This window comes from Mytilus edulis, chromosome 13 (assembly GCF_963676685.1).
Source record: "Mytilus edulis chromosome 13, xbMytEdul2.2, whole genome shotgun sequence".
NCBI classification, from domain to species: domain Eukaryota; kingdom Metazoa; phylum Mollusca; class Bivalvia; order Mytilida; family Mytilidae; genus Mytilus; species Mytilus edulis.
The window spans coordinates 45,068,707-45,090,148 of record NC_092356.1 but is presented as its reverse complement, the minus strand read 5'-3'; the positions used below and the strand labels follow the sequence as shown (position 1 = coordinate 45,090,148).

Below are 21,442 nucleotides of genomic sequence, written 5' to 3'. Positions count from 1 at the left end.
ATTGTATCATTTCTGTATATATTTAACATCTAGGAATAGTCTATCGGACACGAAAATCATGTTTATAATATATATATTTATTATATTGTGAAATCCATCTGAGAGAATAGTCTACTTGACATTATAATTCTATCTATCATATATTAATTTAATTTTGTAAATCTCATGTGATAAAAATAGTTCATCTGACGCGATTATCATGTTTATCATATATTTGTCTATAGTGCTTTGAATCTCATCTGTTTATCATAGTCTACAAGGTATCTGACATAATTATCTTAACAAACATATACATTTGTACATGTATTGCCATTCTATATGACTTCAAATGTGCATGACGTTTGGTGCCTTCATATAAGAACATCCTTAACTGTTATCACAACTTGTTGGGGTTTTTTTTGTTGTTTATTTTTTTATCATACATTGTATGTGTCTCTATATACACGAAATTTGGACAAAGGTCTTTTAATATGGATGATAAAATCACTCGGAAACCTAAGATATAATAAACGACACTTTCTGGGGTTTATATCATGTTATAGCCATGCCTGTTTCATTTCTTAGTAATATATGTTATTTAGACATATTATATATGTTATTCAGACCAATAATATATTTAGAATGTGCTTTCAGCCTTGTATCACTGGTTATCCGATGAATACAATCTGAAATAGAGTTGTCAATGTTTCAGACGTACTTATAATATAAGTATTTCTGTCAATGCATTCTTCATTAATTTGTAAGATCCTCTACGATAGATTATTCAGCTGATCTGTAATTTTCCATCTTCATGCCTTATATATCATGTACTGTGTTACGACGCTAGATAAGAACCGACGAGGAAAGGTAACACCCGTTCACCTAAAACCTGATTTTTGTCGAGCCTAGGTTGTCGAGTGGTCAAGCGCGCCGGGCGCAGATATTGCAAGACGATTTGATGCCACGATATCTCAGTAGCATGAGTTCGAATCCCAGCCGAGGAAATACGAAAATTTGCTTTCGCAAATATACAGATCTAACATTATTGGGCTGTTATTTATACATTATACGAATGACTGTGGACTAGGTTGATTCGATGGTTAATACAATATTTCATTTTGTCTTTATTTGTCCTTATTTTTGACCTAAAGAAATCACACTGTATATCAATCATCATGAGTACTTTTGAGAGATTTCAAATAATCCTGCAAATAACAATATTACTGTAACAAAAAAAGGTATGATTTGATTGCAATTGCAAATACCCCGCATAAAGTAGCTGTCCGGGAATTGAACTTTTAAAATTCTGCATAAACTATATATTATAGTTCATGTAGTAAACTATAAAAGTACAAGTAAAATACCTTTAAATGCCAATGAATTTATCGGAATTTTGTCACGGAAGTTGAATAGGAAAATATATACAGCTGCGATTACATGTTCTGTAACACATTTGTAAATAATAATGCTGATTAATAATTTTCCTTGTCGACAAAATTTGATGAACAGTACAAAAATATGTTTTTGTTTTGAATAATTTATATGTTGTTGTAATAGAAAATGGACATATTACTTTTATAGATTTTGCTATTTGAATATTTGTCAATGCATGTACTTGTGAAGACGACTAATTGGCGTTATCAAATTTCATAGTTTGTGTGTGTGTACTGAATGCTACACTTCAGCTTTACTATAGCCAACACAAACTACTAGATGGTACCTGTGTCAAGGGATTGTTCCTTACAACATGGTCTTCAACGTGAACTTTATCTTCAATTCTACATGCTTAACATGATGCGACATGAATTTCAGTTTTTGTCAGATTTGTTCAATAGCATGACATTTAGATTTATTGTGACTTCAGTTTTATTTTTAATGTGTATTGTTATGAAACTAATGTTGGGGGATTGTGATCACATTTGTTCATTATAGTGAAAGTAATTGCACAATAATAGGATTTTGTGAAAACATTGTTAAAAAAGAGATAATATATCAATGGATTTATCATGTTCATTTTGCATACTCTTTAATTACCAGACTATCAGCCATCTACAAAACGTGCCCGTTTTCGTTTGAATTGATGTGTTTAACTCTGCATACATTCCCCTGTTCAGAAAAGGTTTTTTTTGTTAGGAACCTTCTAACCTCCTTCTCTCTGCTTGGAGATCATTCGGTTTGCCTATATTTTGTTTGGTAATCTTTTTTTATGTAGTTTAAAGAGGTTTGCGAAATTTGAACATTAGTCAAATACTGGTTCCCCTAATTTAAAGACACATTTAAAAACAAACAAACAGCTTATGGAAGAGAATTGTATACAATATAATTATATAACGTTTATTCTATTTTATGATAGAACTTAAAACATGTAAAATGTATCTTGCATGTACATAAGAAATAGGAAAATGATATTAAATGAAAAAGTTTTGATGTTGACCTATAGACATGTGGAATTCGATAAGTTTCTTTTTCTGAACCACTTTACCGGCACTGACTAACTCTTTAATTTAAAGTGTTCATGACACATACGCATCATTAAAAAAAAACATATATTGTAATTCAACCTAGCAATTCATAAACTTATGAGTCTTTAAAATTTCTGTTTTGTTTATGAGTGTATCTCAATCTAAACACTAATTTAAGAGTGCATGCATAAAGAACAGCTTTCACGTTTAAAATATGTTTTACCTATAAAATTTTAGTGTTTGTTAATGTTTGAGTTTGAACTTGATCATCTATACAATTAGAATACTCATGTTTGCAGTATACCGAAGGAAGAGCAAATAACCATTCACTGACTAAATCCATTTATTCAATGACATGCAAAACAAATACGAGCTTTCATCTGTTTATTTTAATACAATAAAAAAAAGTTATCAAAGGTACCAGGATTATAATTTAGAACGACAGATGCGCATTTCGTCCACACAAGACTCATCAGTGACGCTCATATCGAAATATTTATAAAGCCAAACAAGTAAAAAGTTGACGAGCATTGAGGATCCAACATTACAAAAAGTTATGCCAAATACGGCTAATGTTATCTATTCCTGGGATAAGAAAATCCTCATGTTTTCGAAAAATTCAAAGTATTCTAAAAAGAAAACTTATAAAAGTGACCACATAATTGATATTCATGTCAACACCGAAGTGCTGACTACTGGGCTGGTGATACCCTCGGAGACGAAACGTCCAACAATAAAATATGGATAAACACAATAAGAAAAAAGAATTGATACTAAGAACAAAAGAAATCAGTGAATCATAAACTCCTGGTCTTCAACGATAACCTACATATCACAAAACATATGGAGCTTTAGAGAGACGTATATTTCTCTAGCTTGTTAATTATATAGGGTTACTAATTGGGGTATCTTCAACTTCTAAACTACTTTAAGGTAATTAGAAGGAAAGTGTTCTCATTATAAGAGTTTACTAACACAGGTATTCTCAACTTCATAACTACTTCTAGGTTATCAGATGGAAAGTGGTTTCATTATAAGAGCTTACTAACAGATGTATTTTCACCTTCAAAACTACTTAAAGGTAATGACGAGGAATGACTTCAATTATCAACAAGACGTTTGATCACCAACACTCTTCAAGGTCGGCATGCGGATTGTTGTAAGACAGAGTTGTTGCACTTATCCAACATACCCCTAGTTTTGAGTGGCAGTCCATGTTTGTTGTCCTTCTTCCCAGTCAACGACCTTACATATCATATATAATGCTGAAAATTTTTCTTTATTTTCTTACTGATTATATATATATTCATATAACTGACACTGGACGTTAAGAACACAACAATAAATCGACCAATTGATCAATCGACCACTATCCACAATTTGTTTATCGCTACAATATTTCTTGTACTAATCTACAAATGTGACAAAGATCAACCATTCTTGAGGGTAAGGGTTTTAGTTTTAGTTCTGTTCTTAATGGTTTTGAGCAGGGTTTTGCTGAATACCGTTTGTCTTTTCGAATTGTGTTTGTTTGGCATGTTGTTATCTGTTTTTACTAAAATTGCAGCTTTTGATTGGTCTTTAGTTTCACAAGTCGTACATTACAACCTGTTTTTTTCGTGTTCATATTTAAAAAAAAAATTATTATTAGCCTAACACTTGTTGTGAATGCGAATTCATGTGACCAAATCACATAAAGAAACACCTGCCTTGGTAATGCTGAGCCATTTTGGAATTCATACGATTCCCTTTTCTACTCCGAAATGTTGTCGACTTTAATGCACCGTCTTTAATACTATATGGACATTATGTTTTCATGCGTCCGTTTATCCATCCGTCCGTCCCGTATAAGGCACATAATGAGGTGCACTGTTTAACATGTACAAGATGTAGATGCCAAATTTCGCTTTTGATCCGGATTTCAAGGTTCCTCGAAAATAGAAAAAAAAAACGGGTAAGGTTTTGAAAATATGGTAATTTGATGTCTCATCAACTTGATTCTTTTATAATAGTTTTATTAAGTTTATTCTTTTGCTGAGTAAAGGGAAATTTAATTGCAATCATACATGTTAACGATCATGATACAAAAAGTCTTAAATTAAACGGATATTTTTCATTGCCTCCTCAATTATTTCAAAAAAATCAAATGTCAGTACAGTTAAAGATAATCAGGTATTCAGTAATATTTTCTCTATTTTAGACCAGATATCGGTTGTGTTCCACTGTGTTGGTGGAATTCTGTGTTACATCAGACTTTAACAATCCTAGTTTTGATCTGTAAACGTTAGAACATAGTAAAACAACGTAATAAAGATAACGATGCCAAATACAGGTGCCGGACAATACGTGTGTATAGCTGCCCAAATGGATAGTAAGATACGTTTACTTTTGTATTTAACTTTTGAAAATAAAATCTATGAGTGTATTGAGTCCTCTTTCAATTTGCTTGTGAAACAAAATCTTATATATTATTTTCTATTCCAGCTTTTGGTGAGGTTCGTGTTGCTTAGTCGTTAGTTTTCTATGTTGTGTTTCGTGTACTATTGTTATTCTGCTGGTCTTTTTTATGTTTTATAGCCATGGCGTGGTCAGTTTATTTTAAAATTATAAGATTGAATGTCCATCTGGTATCTTTCGCTTCTCTCTCATTATATTGTTCAGATTGTGGTAAAAACATCAAACTTTGCAGAGTGTTAGTTGAGGTCATAGCTATCATTTAGAGCTATAGACCCAATTCAGAAAATAAAAGTGGCGGCTCTGGGCGGCCATTTTGAAATTGTCTCCAAAAACTTAATAAAAATTATTATAGAAAGTATAACATATCTTCATAACCAGGTCTGTTTATTTATGGTCCTAACATTTGAACAATATGTAAGCCAGCTTTCTCTTTTTTTTAGAAAAAATGCCCATTATTTTTAACATTTCAATGATTTCCATTTTTTTTCGTCTTAACTAGACGGTGACTTGTTGATTTTCTTTTTGAATATTTGAAAAGACTATTAAAGCAACAACAAAAAAACCCACAAACATAAAAAAAATCCTATGTTTAGCATGTTTAATTTCATGCGAGATTCTTTAATAAAAGCTCGTGCTGAACATGCATGAACTATTTGCCACTGGACATTAAGCAACCAACAATCAATCAATCTTTAATAAAACTAGCTTTGCATTCATTTCCCTATCATTTCTATATTTATCTTGAACTAAAACCAGTAAACTTAAACTTTTCAAAAAATCTTAACTAAACGGTGTACCCATTCTGTTATTTTACTTTTTCATTTAGCACATGATGAAGTTCATTTAAGAAAAATAGCAAAATCCTATATTGTATATTTATACCTCCCACTCACTTTAAATAAATTACTCATTCTAGCTTTTTTAGTATCAAACCTCTCATAGCCAAAAAGAACATTGTCTTACAGTTCTAGGTAAACGTGATTTTTTGGGAATAAATGCAGATCTGGAAAAGTGATACATGAGGTACATCGACACGGTACAGGGTAAAAATTTCCAAAAAACGTCAAATACTGTTTGTTCTTAGAAATATAGACGAGCAAATTAGTCACAACCATTATTCTTTCTATTTATAACAAGGTGAATCAGTAATCCAGGTGTGATGTGAAAAGGGAGGAAATGTACATTTTAGTTATTTTAAGATTATATATATTATATAAAAGAAGATGTGGTGTGATTGGCAATAAGACAACTCTTTACAAGACTAGTTTATTTCTAGTTTAGTTTGAATGATTTTCTTTTGTTTTAACTCTGATAATTGATGTCTTCTGTTAAAATTAAATAAAAAAGGAAAGATTTTTAAATGTCTTACATGCAGCATAATAGCTAAATACTAACAGCTGTGAATAACAATGATTACAAGTAGATGTACTTTATATAACATTCGAACCACTCGATGAATTCAAAGATATATTCAACAGGTAAAAACAAGCTTGAAAAAAGTAAAATCACAAAAATACTGAACTCCGAGGAAAATTCAAAACGGAGAGTCCCTTGTCAAATGGCAAAATCAAATGATAAAACATATCAAACGAATGGACAACAACTATCATATTCCTGACATGGTACATGCATTTTCAAATGTAAAAAATGGTATATGGAACCTGCTTTTATAGCGCTAAACCTCTCACTTTTTTGACAGTTGCATCAAATTCCCTTATATTTTCAACGATGCTTGAACAAAACAGACATAATAGGCATTCTGTAAAATCAATATATACTAGAAATAGCTGTAACGTTTTATAAAAATCCAAGTTAAATTGAAAAAGTTATAGAAATATTAAAAGTTGACTATCTGAATTTAGTCTGAACTAAAAATTCTACATTTTACACGAGAATATGAAAGTTTTACTGTACAAAGCAAATATATTATTTATCAATATCAATATGACATTGGTATGCCATTCGAGTAAATATGTATTTGTTGGGTTTTTTTTCACTACGTTCCTGCTGCTGTTGAAATCAGTTGATTGGAGAAAATAAAATACGGCGGAATTTAATTTGTCATCGAGAGAATTCCCAACATAAATAAAAATAATACAGAGTTTAAAATGAGTCGTTGTTTCACCCATGGGTAAAAATCAGTATGTAAAACATTAAAAGATTTTGTAGTTGAATAACGGTATTTTAAAAGTTTAAATGTCATTCATATAGATTTAAAAATTCAAATTGCTGGATTTGTTAAGAAAAAAAGATTTGCTGGAACGATACCTCCATTTTTAGGAAATATTCGCTCAAATGGTATAACATCTGAATCATGACAACAAAATAATGCATATCTTGTTTAATCAATTTAATTTTCTGCATATCATGCATTTCATATGCAATTTCTGATAAATATTGGTGTAGTTTCTCGAAGTCAAAGCACGGGTTCAAAATTATCTTTCTTTCAAGAAATTTCTGTAAACCTATTCAGTAACTACACACAAAACCATCTGTTCTAGCCAAGGTTTAAGATGCAGTCCCCTCCTCTCCACCCATGGCAGATTAAGCCAAAATTTGAGATTTCGATGCTGCGCCATCTACCGGTAGGCAAGAGTCACGCCCATTTCGACTGCATCATTTTTGACGGCACTTGAAATGTCTTTGTGGAGTTGTAAAAATGGTTGTGTCTATTGTTTACAAAGCAGGAACTGTAAATATACGTTAACATTCAAACATTTGTGCAAGAAACATAAACAGGAATTCCAATTAGTTAATTGAAGACTTTAAAATAGTCACTGAATATTGTCATATTTGTTGTTTGTTTTTTGTTTTATTTTTTTTTTTGGGGGGGGGGGGGGGGGAGGGGCAAAAACTTGTTGCACAATCAGCACGTAGCAATTGTTTATTTACATTTTCTACACTTCAACATGATCATCTTGAAGGCTCTTTTTTAATGAATGCAGCCAGTTACACATGCGATCAATGAAAGTCTTTATCTCGTTTATCCGAAATTTTATCTTAATCCGCCAAGGGTGCATAGGAAGGGACGGGATCGTAGCCCTTGGCTGGCAAAGTTGACCCAAAACCAAAATCTTACAAAAAATAATTACATCTTAAAATTGAATTATGGGTAATGTTTTTAAAACTATGTGTTTTGGGGGGTATGGGGTAGTAATAAATAATTCGTATACTCATGGAATTAGATTTTTTTTGCAGTATTAATATGGAAATCTGGTTTGACATTTATAATGAAAAATTAAATGCTAGTTTAGACGGAGATGGAGTATCCTTTGTACATAGGAAAAATTACGCAAAGGGATAATTCGAACTGCATTTTTATCAAATGTATAATTTACTATTGAATGAAATCAATATAAATTGACTTGTTTCCAAAAGACAAATTTAAGCGTTACTGCCGACAGAAGTTTTAGTTAAGACAAGAACTGTTTTCATTTTCCCTCCGTGGGAATTACTCAGAATGTTCTATAATCATCATAGGTTGATGAAATCTTAATACATGTATATTTTAATAACATTCTCTGTTTGGAGAATCTGCAGGATGATGTAAGTACTTCATATTAAAACTTATAATAGTATCCACACAACGATGTGATAATGATTACTTAACTAAAATTTGAAAATGATATATGTATGAATAAAAAGGCAATACAAAGCTTGTATATTCATTATTTCCAAAATGTTGATGACTGATCTTTGTTGACTTAACTTACTTTTTGGACTGCGTGAAGCTAAAACATTTTGTATGGTACGCTGTAAAAATCTACGCATGTCTCTTTATTGTGATTTGTTGTTAGTTTGTAGACTCATTGAATGTATCGTCTCTTTTTCCATATAATACTGAATCAGTGAAGACGTTTGAATTGTCTTATATTTTGGTATGTCTCGACCTTTATAGATTGCTTTGTGATATGAGTTTTGCTCATTGTTAAAGGTCTATATAATTACCGATGCCCTCAGCTCAGAGTGAAGAAAACAAGATAATGATTGATGCAGACGATCCTTTTTATCTTCTTTTATTGTTTTCTTATTTACAAAATGTATCTCATCTTGTTTGTTGTTAATTTAGTAAATGGTACATCTTTCCCTTTTTGTGTTCAGAAGAATGAAACGGCAAATTAAAATTCATTTAAATTTTTCGACGGTGAATGTTTGAATTTAATTGAATCAGATTAAATTTCAGGCAGCTATGATACTGGTAATCATATTGATAATCTTTTGTATTGGACTAAAAAGTGCATTACTCACATATCCTTTTTTTTTTACATCTAGGTATATTTTTACACTTAAAGAGTTACATCAAGTTTATATCAATAATATTTGTTCTTGGAAAGTTTAATGATGATTTCGAAAGAACCATCAAACAAGACGTATTGCATATATAAAACATATATTCATTTATATATAGGACTCGTATGACCTCATTTTTTATTTTTAATCCATAGCGTTGTCAGTTTATGCAACTATCAATTAACCATTCAAGTTTTACAATGTTCAATATCAATAGGTTGTTTGTGTCATTTGGTCCTATTGTCCCTGACCTCATATTGTGATTCATAAGATATACGAGTTTGAAAGTCCCTTTAGTTTCTTTCGTCTACTTCCACCATTTTTATTATTTGGAAAAGAGTGTTTCAACATATACGGTTTGACGGATATTTTAACGCACTTATAACGTTTTTTTTAAATGTTGATTGGATCTTACGCAAGATCAAGCGAAAGACAAAAAAAAAAAAAAAACGATTTCCGCAAATCAAGGCCAAAGATTACTTGAAAGCTTTGGTGCAAAAATCCTTTAAAAAACGACTAAACATGTTGATTGAATACTAATCAGAACATTTTATATCACATTAGCATGTTATTATAAGTATAAAAAAAGAAGATGGGGTATGATTGCCAATGAGACAACTATCCACAAGAGACCAAAATGACACAGACATTAACAACTATAGGTAACCATACGGCCTTCAACAATGAGCAAAGCCCATACCGCATAGTCATCTATAAAAGGCCCCGATAAGACAATGTAAAACAATTCAAACGAGAAAAACTAACGGCCTTATTAATATAAAAAAATGAACGAAAAACAAATATGTAACACATAAACAAACGACAACCACTGAATTACAAGCTCCTGACTTGGGACAGGCACATACATAGATAATGTGGTGGGGTTAAACATGTTAGCGGCATCCCAACCCTCCCCTAACCTGGGACAGTGGTACAACAGTACAACATAAGAACGAACTATAAAAATCAGTTGAAAAAGGCTTAACTCATCAGATGGACAAAAGTAAGTTTAGTATATTATTGTTGTATTTCCACCTGGGTTAAATGCAACTGTCAATTGACCAATCAAAATTTATAATGTTCAAAATATATATGATGTGTGTTTCGATTGATCTCATTGAGTTATTTTCCATATCTAAATTTCTATCTGTTTTAGATATACACTTATCTCCATGTTGAGGTCCTGATACAATGAATGATGATATAATAAAAACTAGAGGCTCTCAAGAGCCTGTGTCGCTCACCTTGGTCTTTGTGCATATTAAACAATGGACACAGATAAATTCACGACAAACTTGTGTTTTGGTGATGGTGACGTGTATGTAGATCTTACTGTACTGAACATTCTTGTTGCTACAATTATCTCTATTTATAATGATCTTGGCCCAGTAATTACAGTGGAAAATATTTTTTTTAAATTTACCAAAATTTATGAAAAATGTTAAAAATTGACTATAAAGGGCAATAACTCCTTAAGGGGTCAATTGACAATTTTGGTCATGCTGTCTTATTTGTAGATCTTATTTTGCTGAACATTATTGCTGTTTACAGTTTATCTCTATCTATATAAAATTCAAGATAATAACCAAAAACGGCAAAATTTCCATAAAATTACCAATTCAGGGGCAACAACCCAGCAACGGGTTGTCCGATTCATCTGAAAATTTCATGTCAGATAGATCTTTACCTGATAAACAATTTTTATTATGTCAGATATGCTCTAAAGGCATTGGTTTTTGAGTTTTAAGCCAAAAACTGCATTTTACACGTATGTTTTATTTTTAGCCATGGCGGCCATCTTGGTTTATCGGCCGGGTCACAGGACACATCTTTTAAACTAAATACCCTAATGATGATTGTGGCCAAGTTTGGAATAATTTGGCCCGGTAGTTTCAGAGGAGAAGATTTTTGTAAAAGATAACTAAGATTTACGAAAAATGGTTAAAAATTGACTAAAAAGGGCAATTACTCCTAAAAGGGTCAACTGACCATTTCGGTCATGTAGACTTACTTGTAAATCTTACTCTGCTGAACATTATTGCTTTTTACAGTTTTTTCTCTATCCATAATAATATTCAATATAATAACCAAAAACAGCAAAATTTCCTTAAAATTACCAATTCAGGGGCAGCAACCTAACAACAGGTTGTACGATTCATCTGAAAATTTCAGGACAGATAGATCTTGACCTAATACACAATTTTACCCCTGTCAGATTTGCCCTTAATGCTTTGGGTTTTGAGTTATAAGCCAAAAACTGCATTTTACCCAAATGTTCTATTTTTAACCATGGATGTTATCTTGGTTGGATGGCCAGGTCACCAGATATATCTTTTAAATAAGGTACCCCAAAGATGATTTTGGCCAAGTTTGGATTACTTTGGCCCAGTAGTTTCAGAGGAGAAGATTTTTGTAAAAGATTACTAAGTTTTACGAAAAATGGTTATAAATTGACTACAAAGGGCAATAACTCCTAAAGGGGTCAACTGACCATGTTGATTATGTGTACTTATTTGTAGATCTTACTTTGCTGAACATTATTGCTAGTTACAGTTTATCTCTATCTATAATAGTATTCAAGATAATAACCAAAAACAGCAAAATTTCCTTAAAATTACAAGTTCAGGGGCAGCAACCCAACAACAGTTTGTCCGATTCATCTGAAAATTTCAGGGTAGATAGATCTTGACCTGATAAACACTTTTACTCCTGTCAGATTTGCTCTAATTGCGTTGGTTCAGAGTTATAAGCCAAAATCTACATTTTACCCCTATGTTCTATTTTTAGCCATGGCGGCCATCTTAGCTGGTTGGCCGGGTCAAGCCATACATTTTTAAACTAGATACCCCAATGATAATTGTGGCTAAGTTTGGTTTGATTTGGCATAGTGGTTTCAGAGGAGAAGATTTTTGTAAAAGATAACTAAGATTTACGAAAAATGGTTAAAAATTGACTATAAAGGGCAATAAATCCTAAAGGGGTCAACTGACCATTTCGGTCATTTGACTTATTTGTAGATCTTACTTTGCTGAACATTATTGCCGTTTACAGTTTATCTCTATCTATAATAGTATTCAAGATAATAACCAAAAACAGCAAAATTTCATTAAAATTACAAATTCAGGGGCAGCATCCCAACAACAGTTTGTCCGATTCATCTGAAAATTTCAGGGCAGATAGATCTTGACCTGATAAACAATTTTACTCACGTCAGATTTGCTCTAATTGCTTTAGTTTCAGAGTTATAAGCCAAAATATTAACACGGGTGAACATACACTGAACAATTAAATTTGATCTATGATACAATGTAAATACAAAATCAATAGCATAAGAGATGAATAATTAAAGTAACAGTATTATACCGCTTTGTTTTGTCTGCTTTGTCTGTTTTTTCATGTCTGTTTGTTTTGTTCATACATCGTTGTCAATTAATGGAATTTGATGCGACTTTCATACAAGTGAGAGGTTAAGCTAGCTTTAACACCAGGTCATATCCACCATTTTCTACATACGAAAATGTCTGTACCAAGTCAGGAAAATGACAGTTGTTATCCATTCGTTTGATGTTTTTGAGCTTTTGATTTTGCAATTTTATTATGGACTTTTTTGACGTTTTTAATTTTCCTCGGAGTTCATTATTTTTGTGATTTTTTTCTAGCCATGTAGAAAAAACAAACACACAGTTATATGCACAGTAAAACTGAGTTTGAAGAAGTCCGAGTCCAATATCAGAATAGGCAGTTACTGTCATGCCAGCTTTAGACCTAAATTTAACGGATTGAAAGATAATGTTTTCATCATATGAATATCAAGCACAATCCCTATTGCTATTGGTTTAGTATCATACCACTTATTAATAAGCTTATGTGTAATGTATACTCTGGTAAATTATTGGAGTAAAGGAAGCAGTTTGTTTCATTAATTGTATCAACTCGTTATTGAGAAGATACAATAAAAAGAACACTTAAATAAAGACCAGCAACCATTTCACGTTGACTGATTTTGGTTAGTGTTTACAGAATTAATTTCCTTTGAAAGGCACTTGTGCGTCTGTAGACAATGTCGGACGCAAAAACTTGGTTACACATTTACTTTAATCGAAAAGCGATAGCGTGTTAAAATGATGAATTTTAAAGTCAAGTGATGTACAGAAAGCTGAATATCAATATTTTACGTAAACTTCTACTCGATTTGTTTAAGTATTAGACGTTATAATATCTGAAGGTCATCGTATTTTTGGCACATTTCAGCCAAAAATCTGAGTTTACTTACATAATCTTTTTATTCAAAGACGCGGGTAGAAGTTTTATATCACTTTGGTACACAAGCTGTCTAAAGATAACAATTCTTAGAAAACCAACACTGTCTACACGTTAGCACTTTCGAGTTTTCTGTTCTCACGGTTATAAATAGATTTTGAGTGTCACATGATAACCACATGATAATGTGAGAATGTTATTTTCGAAAACAAAAGTTCATTTTCTCAACATACTAGCAATTTAAAAAAATAAGCAAAGTGAATTATTAATGTGTCAAAAAATCTTTTTATTTAAAGTTGAAATTTGACAATCATTTTCTCATTATTTTGCGAATACAGCATTAACCTATATTCCGCGGAGTACCTACTTGTTAGAATCAATTAGGTATCCTAAATTAGGCCTACGGACGTATATGCATTACAGTGAAAGTGTTATAAACATCAAAGAGGCTCGATGCAACGTTCTGCATGTGTACCGATATCCTATATCCCGGCATCACTCTCATGCAGACACATTGAGTTGCCATTTGCCATGGGGTACCAGTATATAGCCACACATATATAACACCATTCACCCTTATAGTAAGGTGAGCATTTACAAGGCCTGACATCATGGTAACACACACCATGTAAAGACCCGACTGTACAACAGTAAAAGTACCCGCACTGTAAGTACCAATATTAGCAGGAGCAGGACATTTAATTACGTTGTAGTTGATAACCTGATTTGCCGCATACGGATGTGCACCAGTGGTTAATGTCGCTGTAAATTCAGCTGTAAAAATATTTCAAGGAATTTAACAATATATAATATACACATAAACATAACCGTACATTCAATACTTCATGACGAAAATTCATAACTTAATCTCTAGCACAATTTATTCTGCTGGCAGCATTTTTTATTTTTTTTTTGTACTTGTTAATGACCACTTGTTCCTTTACTGTTATGAATCACAGTGTATGGCCAAACTCAGTAAATATAGATCTCACTGTCATTTAATTGATTCAACAATACCTACCGTTATCTTGTTGATATTTGATATATTAAATAAAGAGTGACATTTGAACAATTGTCTTCCGCAAAGCCATGGAATTGAGAAAACTTCTCATTCGTATTTACCGTTCAAGATCTGGCATTTTAACGTAGAGTGTTATAGCGCATTTGTTTAACATGAATAGGTGGTATAAATATGCAACAATAAGTTTCAATCTTAGATACATGTATGTATAATTGTTATCGAAATTTCATAGACATTAAACGAGCTGTATGCACTAAATGCATACACTAAAATTGAGAATGGAAATGGGGAATATGCCAAAGAGACAACGCATTTGTTCAATATAACGTCTGTGAAGATGTGTTAACAACAATATTATTAAATAAACCAAGAACCAAAGACTTTCCAATCCCCCCTCAAAAGAGTAAACAAAAATATCTATGTGGAAAGTAAGTATAACATAACATAACAGGATATTACTAGCGCTTTCTTAATATTTAAGATAATAATCAAAAGAGAGACGAACTATACAAAATAAACTGACAAAAGCCATGGCAATAGTACAATAGATTGTCCTTTAAATATAATCACAAAGAACCAAATTTGGGTTTCCCATAAGTGTCCTGCAATAATTTAAAGAAGTTGTAATCAAACGAAAATAAATAGATTTTTTTTAAATTTCGCATGTACGGGATTGAAGGATTATTTTCTTTTATTAATTAAAACTAGAAAGTTCAGACACATGTACAGCTAAGCATTTATATTTATAGAATAAATTGCAATTTAATAAACCAGAATTTGTAAATTATAACAATTAGGTCAATGGTATTAGATGAACAACCCCATAGAGTTTGATTGTCTGACAGGTGGCAAAAAATTCACCCGACTAAAACCAGTTTTTTGTAAGAGCATTTAATAACTACGGTTTATAAAAAAAATCAAAATCACAAGGTGACATTAGGGTATTTTTAAACAAAACCGGAGACATTACAAACTTATCAAAGATGCTGCATAAGAACAAAGACATAAATCCAACGGCGTTATATTCGCTCGCTTTGCCTTATGTGGTGAGCTCTGTTATTTAACACTTCTAAACATAATGATTGTTTACAGTTGAAGTGCATATTAAGCCTACAATTGTTTAATTGATTTATTACCGATTTACAAGTTCTTTATCATACCAGCATACAATTTTCATTAGCAGTTATCAGAATGAATATAGCCAGTGTTGATTAATGCGGTGATAACCTTTGTTAAAAACTTCCCCAGTAACCACAGACGTATGCTCGAAGTCACAATACGGCCCTCCTTTTGTAACTTAATGTTCAAATGAGCATTTGATTGACATTATGACTTGGTATCATTGTTTAAACACTAGAAACACAATAGGTATGTTTGTTTGAAAAACAACATGCAACCGTTTTTTGTGACCACAACAGTGACGTTCGTCTATTTTTTCCACCAAATTCAAAACTAAAGTGCTAATATTCAATTTGTTTTTGAGACCGGAAAGGCGTATTCGTCGAAAAAAAAATTATAACTTACAAACTCTTAAATCGCTCCCTAGTAAACAAGTTTACCAACTTATGAGACATGTAGGCATACACTTTTTTATGGATATGGAGCATCCATCATTGACTCAAAATCATTACCTGCACATTAATTATTTATTATGAAATATTGGAACTTTAAATAAAAGTTTACATTAATGTAATAGGTGTTTACCAATATTGCTGCCATTTTGTATGCTTTTATCATATATTGTACCCTGAGAGACCAAAATTTGAATGTCATCATCAATATATTTCAATTAAAAATGTGCATGTGACCATTTTTAATCGATGTCATAATAAATTAAGACAAAGCATAGGGATTTAAGAATCTGATAACTTAAAATCGTGATTAGTGAAAAAGCTTACCATGACTTGTACCACACATCAACACAAACAAGATACAGGTAAAAATGTAAGTCATTATCATTGCAATTGATAGTTGGTTAGTGTATCTGCAAAAAAAATAATTATATTACTATCTCATTCAGCAAAAAAAGTATCAACCAAAAACAAATTAAAAGTTAAATAAAAAAATGTCCATAAAACCAAAACAAAATCAAACTGTCGACTATATCAAATAGTGAAACATGCGTGAGAAGGTGTCAACTATTCAACTTTGAGCGTTCTAGATCAAGGTAAATCCGGACATGCGCTTCGGACGGAGGAAGTTTTTCTGTTTTACAATAAAATCATGTTGGCACACTATCACCAACTAGAAATCTTTTTATGTAAAAACTAATTTAATTGATTGAAACCATGAACTGTATATTTGGAAATAAAAACAAACAATATTTGATTAGCCTTTTTAATTTCTAACCAGAGATGGGTCCGATTACTTTCAATGTAATTGATTAAATTACAATTACTTTGTCATTTGTACGATTAAATTAAATTAATAATTACATCATTTCTGAAAGTATCTGATTAAATTAATGATTACATTGGCAAAGTAATCATGATTACATCTGATTACAATGAATTTAAAAACAAAACATTTTGAATGTTGTGAATGATAAACGTTCAATATAACTATAGCATTTTTGAGAAAGTATTTTATTTGGTTCAATTATAAAATGATAACTTCAAATTAAACTTCATCTATTTAAATAAACAACAAATTTAACTACATATATATATACATTACACTTTATCACCAATGATCTCTGAATTATGTTGAATTAAATTTAATAAAGATATATCATGAGAGTTTTTTGTTTGTCTTCTGACCTCTTTCATAATTTATATGTATTCCAAATTGCAGTTTATGGAAGTTTAAATATTGATGAAATAAAGTTACCAGTTAAAACTATGTTTTAATAGAAATGTTTAACCAAATTGTAAACAATATGCAAGTACTAAAAATCATTGCATTTTACATGTCCAGTCCAATTTTTTAAAATTCTAAACAACATATTTGTCCAACTTTTAATTTAGTTTGTGCTAATTAGATAAATTTTCATGTCTGATTTATCTTTTATCATATATATTTCCCTACAGCTATATATACTTAATTGGTAATTGCAATAAAAACAAACCTTAATTAGTCTCCTTCCTGTCAATTTAAAGTTGACAAAAATCACAAAAATTAACAAAAGATTATAATTCAGGGTTAAAGAAAAGTATTACTTGAATATATAACAGTTATTATCAAATACTAATATGAAGATCATTATAAAATGATGAATATACATGCATGTACAATATCGTTTACCAAGGTAAAAGGTATATAATTGAATTATATGTCTCTGCTTAGGCTAATGATGACTTTTCAGTACTGTAACAGTTTATTTTTTAGTATGTTAAAAATTTATCAAATATGAATAATTAAGAGGTTCATTTAATGACCAAAAACACAATTTTAGATTTTTTTCATTGTAATCAGAGTGTAATCATAATTACAGGGTATTTTTAAAAGTAATTGATTAAATTAAATTACATGTAATCAGATTTTTGGCTGATTAATGATTACACTGATTACTTGAAAAATTGTATCGATTACAGCTGATTAACGATTACAATTACAATTACCCCAAGTCTGTTTCTAGCACAACTTATGTTAGCTTCAATGAGTCGTAATGCGGTCTGTAACAAAGGGATGTTGGGCATCAATATTGTTGTCTTTTTTTGTTAAAAATATGGGTTAACGTAGCTGTCTACGATTTAAAATACAGGCATTCCAAGCTAATTTTGAAGTTAAAAAGCACAATATAAAAGTGATAGATTTTGCTAGCTATAAAACCAGGTTTAACCTACCGTTTTATACATAAGGAAATGCATGTACCGAGTCAGGAATATGACAGGTGTGTTCTATTAGTTTGTTGTGATGTATCTTTTGACTTTGCCATTTGATAAGGGATTTTCCGTTCTGATTATTTTGCAGCAAAACACAACCTGACTTTATTTAATCCGAATCATTATCTACCTTGACCGGAAGTTTGATTATAGAAAAGAAATATCACTTTCATTTCGATTCAAATTATTTTTTAAATATTGTCCAAAAGGAGGTGTTAATACTTCAATCATGAATAATGACACATTTCGGATATTTCGTATTGAATCGCATGTGTCAGCTAATAAATACATACTCATTTCAAGTAACGATAAAAAAACAACATCCTCAACATTAGAGTTTGTGATTAATTTGTCAATAAAATAACCTTGTGGTATGTAAAATTCGCTCTACAGGTTTTGTTTGAACCAAATCATATTAATGAAGACCGACCAATCGCAATGTTTGTTTTAATCAGCTTTTTAACATTCATTATCAACGAATTCAATTCAGCTACATAGGGAGAAGAGGTAACACTATATATATATATGCCACAAACGTCGCTCAAAGTGAACTACCATAAGTTTTTATTGCATGTTCATTTGATGCATGAACAACTACAAAAATATTTGAAATATGAGTCTTTTTCTCTTAAATTATAAACAATGTGTGTGAACACTGTCTGTCAAACATCAAAACCTTGCGTCTTAAAAGAATTGTCTAAATCAAATAATTTATGCTTTATATATATATATATTTCAAAGTCTATAATAGTTGAATTCATACCACTTAGCTCTGTTCATGCCGCGCCTTTAATCTTTTGATCTATTCTATAATTATACTTTTCACTTACCTGGTCTTAAAACTTTCCTAAACTGACGAATCTGCTCTTGTGGGAACTTGTAACGGACAGGGAACAACACTCTTTTTATAGTCATGTTATTCAGTTAATGTATTCAGATTGTGTAACATATTTTTGAATGCCACGTTGATATCTTAAATGCTTTTTTTGCAAATTTTGTAATTATGTAGGCAGTTACATGAAATGCATGATTTATTGAATAATATTATGATTATATTCGAACACCTTATTCTTTGTACTGCTTATTACATTTGAAGATGACCATATTTGATAGTATGTAACTCTAGGTGTTTGGTCTCCGCATCTTTGTTTGTGTTCAATTTGTTTTTATTAGGTCTTTCCACTTTTCTGTGGAAAGACCTATTGTTTTTCTTCTGATTATTTTTTTTTTTTTTTTTTTTCTTCCGCCTAATTTTGTTCTTGCGATAAACATTTGTTTCGCAATATGTCGCTTAGATATTTGGTATATGATATCGAACAGTTTATGCACTTTTGAAATTTACCCTGCGCAAACGAATACTTTTCTTTGTAGGAATTATCTCCCCAAACACTGTTTTCCTTGTTAGCGCATCTCCTTCGCAACCGTAAAAGATTATGACAAATTTATTTTACAAAATTGCTCGTTATATCCTTCGCATGATTTGTCCTATTTTGACCGAAGCGATATGACCGCTCCATATGAGAGTTATTTCCCCTTATGCATCTGATATAAGTGATATGAATTTCTATCTTATAAATCATAAGTGATAGAGACCTAGGATCTTTTGATTTGAGGTCCTTGGTCCCAAAAAATGAAAATTAGGTCATGGTCAAAGGTCAAGGTCATATTCTAATATTTGAATTTGGCTTATTTTCACTTATATCCAAAGACTGTATAAGATATCAACAAATTATTTTTACTAAATTGTTAGTTGCGACATGTCGTAAGATGTAAATTTTGATTGCAAGCGTACGTTGAATGTAAAAGGGAGTTTTCTCCCCTCTTGTATTTAAAAATACGCGTTTGGTGATATAACTCATTAACTAAATATAATAAAGACCTATGGTCTTTTGATTTGAGGTCCTTGGTTTATGACCTTGAAACTGATCTCAAGGTCATAGCTTAATTTGACGTTCTAGATTTTGACCTTTGCTTTTATTCTATATGTATACATGATAAAGATATACAACTTTTAGAAAAAGATATCAAACCATTTAACCTTGTAAAAAACAACCGGAAGTGACCTTTTGTAAACCGGAAATAGCTATTTTTTTGTACTTTTTAATATAAAAGTATATAGAACCAGATATTTTTGGAATCAGTGTCAAGTAAATATTCAAATATAATCGGAAGTAACATTTTTCAAACCGGAAGTAACAAATTATCTCCCTTATTTAAAAAAAATGTATGGAAACAATATATTTTTGGAATCAGCTTACTAGGAGCTATCATTTGACGATTGAAATGACATTTTAAACTTAGTTTCACAACTTTTCATATCAAAATACATTGTTTTGATGGAAAGACCTTCAATTGTTCTCTGAACAATTGGTTTTTAATTATTACTGATATCCTTCTTTCCGGTATTGACCACTATCACCACTGGATGATATAACAAGGATATAAAACAAGGTTTAATTGGCACTCACACCACATCTTCCTATATCTAATTAATCCACAATTTTTTCTACATAAGAAATTGCCTGTACCAAGTCAGGAATAGGCCAGTTGTGTCCATTCGTTTGATGTGTTTAAGCTTTTGATTTTGATGAGGGACTTTCCGTTTTTAATTTTCCACGGAGTTCAGTATTTTTGTGATCTTACTTTTTAGGAGATTTTTCTTATGATATTAAAGATATTTACCATGTCGTGAATCCAATCTGATAAATATGACTATCTGACACGATAATCGTGTTTATCATAATAAATATATTTTCTATTTTGTGAAATCCATGGCCATCTGATAAGAACATGAAGAATAGTCTATTTAGAATTATAATTGTATCATTTATGTATATATTTAACATCTAGAAATAGTCTATCGGACACGAAAATCATGTGTATCATATATATATTTACTATATTGTGAAATCCATCTGATAAGAATAGTCTACTTGACATTATAATTGTATCTATCATATATTAATTTAATTGTGTAAATCTCATGTGATAAAAATAGTTCATCTGACGTGATTATCATGTTTATCATATATTTGTCTATAGTGCTTTGAATCTCAGCTGTTTATCATGGTCTACAAGGTATCTGACATAATTATCTTAACAAACATATACATGTATTGCCATTCTATATGACTTCAAATGTGCATGAC

The 21,442-nt window shown here is 31.0% G+C and overlaps 1 long non-coding RNA gene across 1 annotated transcript; it reads right to left on the bottom strand.

The window, feature by feature from the left end:
- Window positions 1–13,710: 13,710 nt before the first annotated feature.
- LOC139500615 (uncharacterized) lies at window positions 13,711–19,203 on the bottom strand. The gene is made up of 3 exons (XR_011658320.1): window positions 19,124–19,203; window positions 16,368–16,453; window positions 13,711–14,222 (listed from the first exon to the last, which is right to left on the bottom strand). It is a non-coding gene; the product is annotated as an uncharacterized lncRNA (long non-coding RNA).
- Between the last annotated feature and the right edge of the window lie 2,239 nt (window positions 19,204–21,442).